Source organism: Mus musculus, chromosome 6 (genome assembly GCF_000001635.26).
Source record: "Mus musculus strain C57BL/6J chromosome 6, GRCm38.p6 C57BL/6J".
Lineage (NCBI taxonomy): Eukaryota > Metazoa > Chordata > Mammalia > Rodentia > Muridae > Mus > Mus musculus.
The window spans coordinates 47,430,688-47,436,298 of record NC_000072.6 but is presented as its reverse complement, the minus strand read 5'-3'; the positions used below and the strand labels follow the sequence as shown (position 1 = coordinate 47,436,298).

General features: G+C 43.6%; 1 pseudogene; it reads left to right on the top strand.

Moving 5' to 3' along the window:
• On the top strand, window positions 3,479-4,176 carry Gm18584 (predicted gene, 18584; annotated as a pseudogene).

Genomic DNA, 5,611 nt, shown 5'->3' with positions numbered 1-5,611 from the left:
GCTTCTTGTTGTCTGTGAATTGTACCTTGTGTATTCTGAGCTTTTGGTCTAATATCCACTTATCAGTGAAAGCATACCATCTGTGTTCTTTTGTGATTGGGTTACCTCACTCAGAATGATATTTTCTAGTGCCATCCATTTGCCTAAGGATTTCATAAATTCATTATTTTTGATAGCTGAGTAGTACTCCATTGTGTAAATGTACCACATTTTCTGTATCCATTGCTCTGTTGAAGGACATCAGGGTCTTTCCAGCTTCTGACTATTATAATGATGAGTATGAAGTATCCTTCCTTATATTTTTTAATGACTTTTGGTTGAAAGTTGATTTTTATCCAATATTAGAATGGCTACTCCCGTTTGTTTCTTGGGACCATTTGCTTGGAAAATTGTTTTCCACCCCTTTACTCTGAGGCAGTGTTTGTCTTTGACACTGAGGTGTGTTTCCTGTATGCAGCAAAATGCTGGGTCCTGTTTACGTATCCAGTCTGTTAGTCTGTGTCTTTTTATTGGGGAATTTAGTCCACTGATGTTAAGAGATAGTAAGGAATAGTGATTGTTGCTCCCTGTTATTATTGATGTTATTTTTATGTTTGTGTGATTATCTCCTTTTGGGTTTATTGAAAGAAGATTATTTTCTTGCTTTTTCTAGGGTATAGTTTCACTCCTTGTGTTGATGTTTTCCATCTATTATCCTTTGTAGGGCTGGATTTGTGGAAAGATATTGTGTAAATTTGTTTTTGTCATGGAATATCTTGGTTTCTCCATTTATGGCAATTGAGAGTTTTGCTAGGTAGAGTAGTCTGGGTTGTCATTTGTGTTCTCTTAGGGTATGTATGAGATCTGCCCAGGATCTTCTAGTTTTCATAGTCTCTGATGAGAAAGAAGTCTGGTGTAATTCTGATATGTCTGCCTTTATATGTTACTTGACCTTTTTCCCTTACTGCTTTTAATATTCTTTCTTTTTTTAGTGTGTTTGGTATTTTGATTATTATGTGATGGGAGGAATTTCTTTTCTGGTCCAATCTATTTGGAGTTCTGTAGGCCTCTTGTATGTTCATAGGCATCTTTTTCTTTAGGTTAGGGAAGTTTTCTTCTATAATTTTGTTGAAGATATTTACTGGCCCTTTAAGTTGTGAATCTTCACTCTATTCTATACCTATTATCCTTAGGTTTGGTCTTTTCACTGTGTCCTGAATTTCCTGGATGTTTTGAGTTAGGAATTTTTTGCATTTTGTATTTTCTTTGACTGTTGTGTCAATGTTTTCTATGGTATCTCCTGCCCCTGATATTCTCTCTTCTATCTCTTGTATTCTGTTGGTGATGCTTGTATCTATGACTCCTGACCTCTTTCCTAGGTTTTCTATCTTCAGTGTTGTCTCCCTTTGTGGGTTCTTTATTGCTTATATTTCCATTTTTAGATCCTGGATGGTTTTGTTCAGATCCTTCACCTGTTTGGTTGTGTTTTCCTGTAATTCTTTAAGGGATTTTTGTGTTTCCTCTTTAAGATCTTCTACCTGTTTACCTTTGTTCTCTTGTATTTCTTTAAGGGAGTTATTTATGTCCTTCTTAAAGTCCTCTATCATCATCATGAGATGTGATTTTAAATCAAAGTCTTGCTTTTCTGGTGTGTTGGGGTAACCAGGGTTCGCTGTGGTGGGAGAACTGGGTTCTGATGATGCCAAGTAGTCTTGGTTTCTGTTGTTTATGTTCTTGCACTTACCTTTTGCCATCTTGTTATCTCTGTTGTTAGCTGGTCTTGGTGTCTCTGATTATGGCTTATCTCTCCTGCAAGCCTGTGTGTCAGTACTCCAGGGAGATCAGTTCTCTCCTGGAGGAATTTGCGTATGGAGAGCTGTGGTACAGGGTCAGCTCTGGGGTGCAGACAGAGACCAGAAAGATCCTGTCCCCAGCTGATCCTTGGCTCCTGTGTCCTGACGGCTCTGTGAGGCTCCCTCTTGGTCCAGGAATTTGAAGAGAAGTGGTGGTCTTACCTGTGCTTGAAGATGTGTAGGCACTCCTGGGAGACCAGCTCAATCCTTGCAGTATTTGTGTATGTAGCTCTGTGGCACAGGATCAGCTCTGGGCATAGAAGAAGACTGGAAGAGTCCAGTCCCTGGCAGCCTCTAGGTTCCTGTGTCCTGAGGGTTCCAGGCTTGTTCCTCTGAGAAGCAGTGGAGGTCCTTCCTGCCCTCACAGGCCTGTCTGCACTCCTGTGAGTCTCCCTCTCTCCCAACGCTGTGGCAGAGGGACACATGGACATTCTTAAAGCTAAATAGAAAGTTTGTATTACTGGCCAGAGGCTGCATGTGGAATTTGCCCAAACCATGCAGCCCAAGCCTCACTGGTGGGTCTTTGCCTTCTATTCACAGATCCAGATGCTGGTTGACATTCTTTGATTAGCAAGAACAGCTAGTGAGATGCAAAGCTACAAAAGTCAAAAAAAGCAAAGTTAGTACATTTAGGAACTTTCCAGAATCCTGGAACTATGGACTAGGTCTCTGACGATTAGATCTTTGTCTTTGTTTTGGCAAGTGTTGGGGCCCATGTGCTGAGTTCTAAGGTCAAAATGGTGCCTCTAACTTGGCAATTGTTGTGCTAAGGTCTTGAGGCCTGTTACAATTGAAACTTGAATCTTTTCAAGGTTTTGTTACAAAGTGTTTCAGTCTTCTGTCCTGACCACAGCACAGGAAAAAAAGATATCTCTGCATTGTCTGGCCTTGAGCTGCCATTTCCAAGCTATTTTTCACTTTGCTGCTTAGTGTTTGTCAACTTCACCCAAACCTTACATATCTGGAAAAGGTACTCAGTTGAAGAATTGCCTCCACTAGATTGGCCTTTAGGTAATTTTATGGGGGCATTTTTTTGGATTACGGATCAATACAGGAGGGCCCAGTTAACTGGGGGTGGTGCCACCTTGGGCAGATGATCCTGGGTTATGTCAGAAAGCACGATGAGCAAGCTGTAAATAAGCAAGAGATAAGTAACACTCCACCATGGTTTCTGCTTCAGTTACTATCCAGGTTCCTACCTTGGCTTCTGTCAGTAGACTGTGACTTGGAATATGTAATCCAAATAAACCCTTTGCTCTTCAAGTTGCCTTTGGTCATTTGTTTGTTGTTTATATCACAGCAATAGAAATCTAACTAAGGATTCCCAGACTGCACTAGAGCCCTGGGCTTTATGCCCCGACGTTCAGTGTATTTGCATAGAGCAAATGCTGGCCGCCAACCCGGGCAAGACCCCGATCAGCCTTCTTCAGGAGTATGGGACCAGAATAGGAAAGACGCCCGTGTACGACCTTCTCAAAGCCGAGGGCCAAGCCCATCAACCTAATTTCACCTTTCGGGTCACCGTTGGCGACACCAGCTGCACTGGTCAGGGCCCCAGCAAGAAGGCAGCCAAGCACAAGGCAGCTGAGGTGGCCCTCAAACACCTCAAAGGGGGGAGCATGCTGGAACCAGCCCTGGAGGACAGCAGTTCTTTTTCTCTCCTAGACTCTTCACCGCCTGAGGACACTCCTGTCGTTGCTGCAGAAGCTGCTGCCCCTGTTCCATCTGCTGTACTAACCAGGAGCTGGTGGTGCAAAAAGGCTGGCGTTTGCCAGAGTACATGGTGACCCAAGAGTCTGGGCCTGCTCACCGCAAAGAGTTCACCATGACTTGCCGGGTGGAGCGTTTCATTGAGATTGGCAGTGGCACTTCCAAAAAGCTGGCAAAGCGTAACGCAGCAGTTAAGATGCTCCTTAGAGTGCACACTGTACCTCTGGATGCCCGGGATGGCAATGAGGCAGAGCCTGATGACGATCATTTTTCCATTGGCGTGAGCTCCCGCCTGGATGGACTGAGGAATCGTGGGCCAGGCTGCACCTGGGATTCCTTGCGGAATTCTGTGGGAGAAAAGATCCTATCCCTTCGAAGTTGCTCCGTGGGCTCTCTAGGGGCTCTGGGCTCTGCCTGCTGCAGTGTCCTCAGTGAGCTCTCTGAGGAGCAGGCTTTCCATGTCAGCTATCTGGATATTGAGGAACTGAGCCTGAGTGGGCTCTGCCAGTGCCTAGTGGAACTGTCCACCCAGCCAGCCACTGTGTGTTATGGTTCTGCAACCACCAGGGAGGCAGCCCGAGGTGATGCTGCTCACAGCGCCCTACAGTACCTCAGGATCATGGCGGGTAGCAAGTAGCATCCCACTGCAGTGATGGATATGCATCTTTTACTTCTTGCTCCTTCTGCCCCTGGGTCCATGTATCCACCTAGCTCTGGTACCCTCCAGAGGTGCCATCTCTACCTCTGACACAGCCTGTCTGCCTTGAGACTGAGGAAGGCACAGGCAAGCAAGGAGCCATGAACCACAGGGCCCCAGCCAGCACAGGATTTGTCCTCATTCCGTGGGTGATGGATGAATCTATTGGAGTCCTGAATAAATGCTGCTCTTTGGCTTCCAAAACCCTGCTCTCTCTGGCCTTGGGTCATGAGGGTATAAGGAATAAACATGGTGAGCTTGTTCTCCTTTTGAAAAAAAAAAAAAAAAAGAAATCTAACTAAGACAATCTCTTTGCTCATTGTCATCTCTTTTGAGAATCATGACTCGTCTCCCCTTTTTTAGTCCTGATGTTTATCACTCATGTCTATTTTTCCCACTTCTTCCCTCGACTCAGCATTTCCATTCATCTATCTTTTGGGGGAGCATGAAGGTGGGTCTCCCCATGCAGTGTCCTGAACTTCTCTCATCCTCAGCTGCAGTAACTTCACCTGCCAGGGTCACTCTGCTGGAACTCTTTCCATCAAATTTCCTAGAGCTGTTCTCTTAGGAAAGTTGAAAGGACAGTATTCCATGTGCCCATCATAACTCATTTCATCCCTTATTCCTACAATACCACACCCATCACCAAAACAATAATAATACTTACTACAGTCTCAATAGTTTAAAATACTTCCTTCTCCAAAGCTTAAACCAAGAGTCATCAAATGATTCAAAAGTTCTCGGTACATAATCCAAATAATTGAAAGCCAAGTCTCAAACAGACACTTGACCCTCCTTGTCTATAGTAGTATTATTTATTTCAGCCAACAAAAGATTTGATCCAAGTGTTGACTGACACATGAATGGATAAACAAAATGTGACCAACCTGTAGAGTAAAACGCAAAGACATTCTGACATAGGCTGCAGCACAGATGGACCCCAAAGAGACTGTGCTAAGTGAAACAAGTCAGATACACAATGGCAAACATGGCATGATTCTGCTTATGTGAGATACCTAAAGGGGTGGAGTTCATAGAAACAGGAAGTAAATTGTGTATTACCAAGAGGCATAGAAACAAGAAACAGGGAGTTATTATTTAGTGGGTACTGAGTTTCAGTTTGTGAAACTACAAAGCTCTCACTGTAGGTGGTGGTCATGTTGAAACTATATTAAGATATTTTGTGCCACCACACATCTAAAACAGTCAAAGTGGTAAATTCACACACATCCCTATTTCTAGGCACATACATGTCCTTCTGTATGGTTTTGTTTGTTTGTTTTGTTTTGGCTCGTTCTTTTGTTACTGAGTTGTAAGAGAGATTTATGATCTTTTTTTATTATTATTATTTTGAGATGAGTTTTACTGTGTA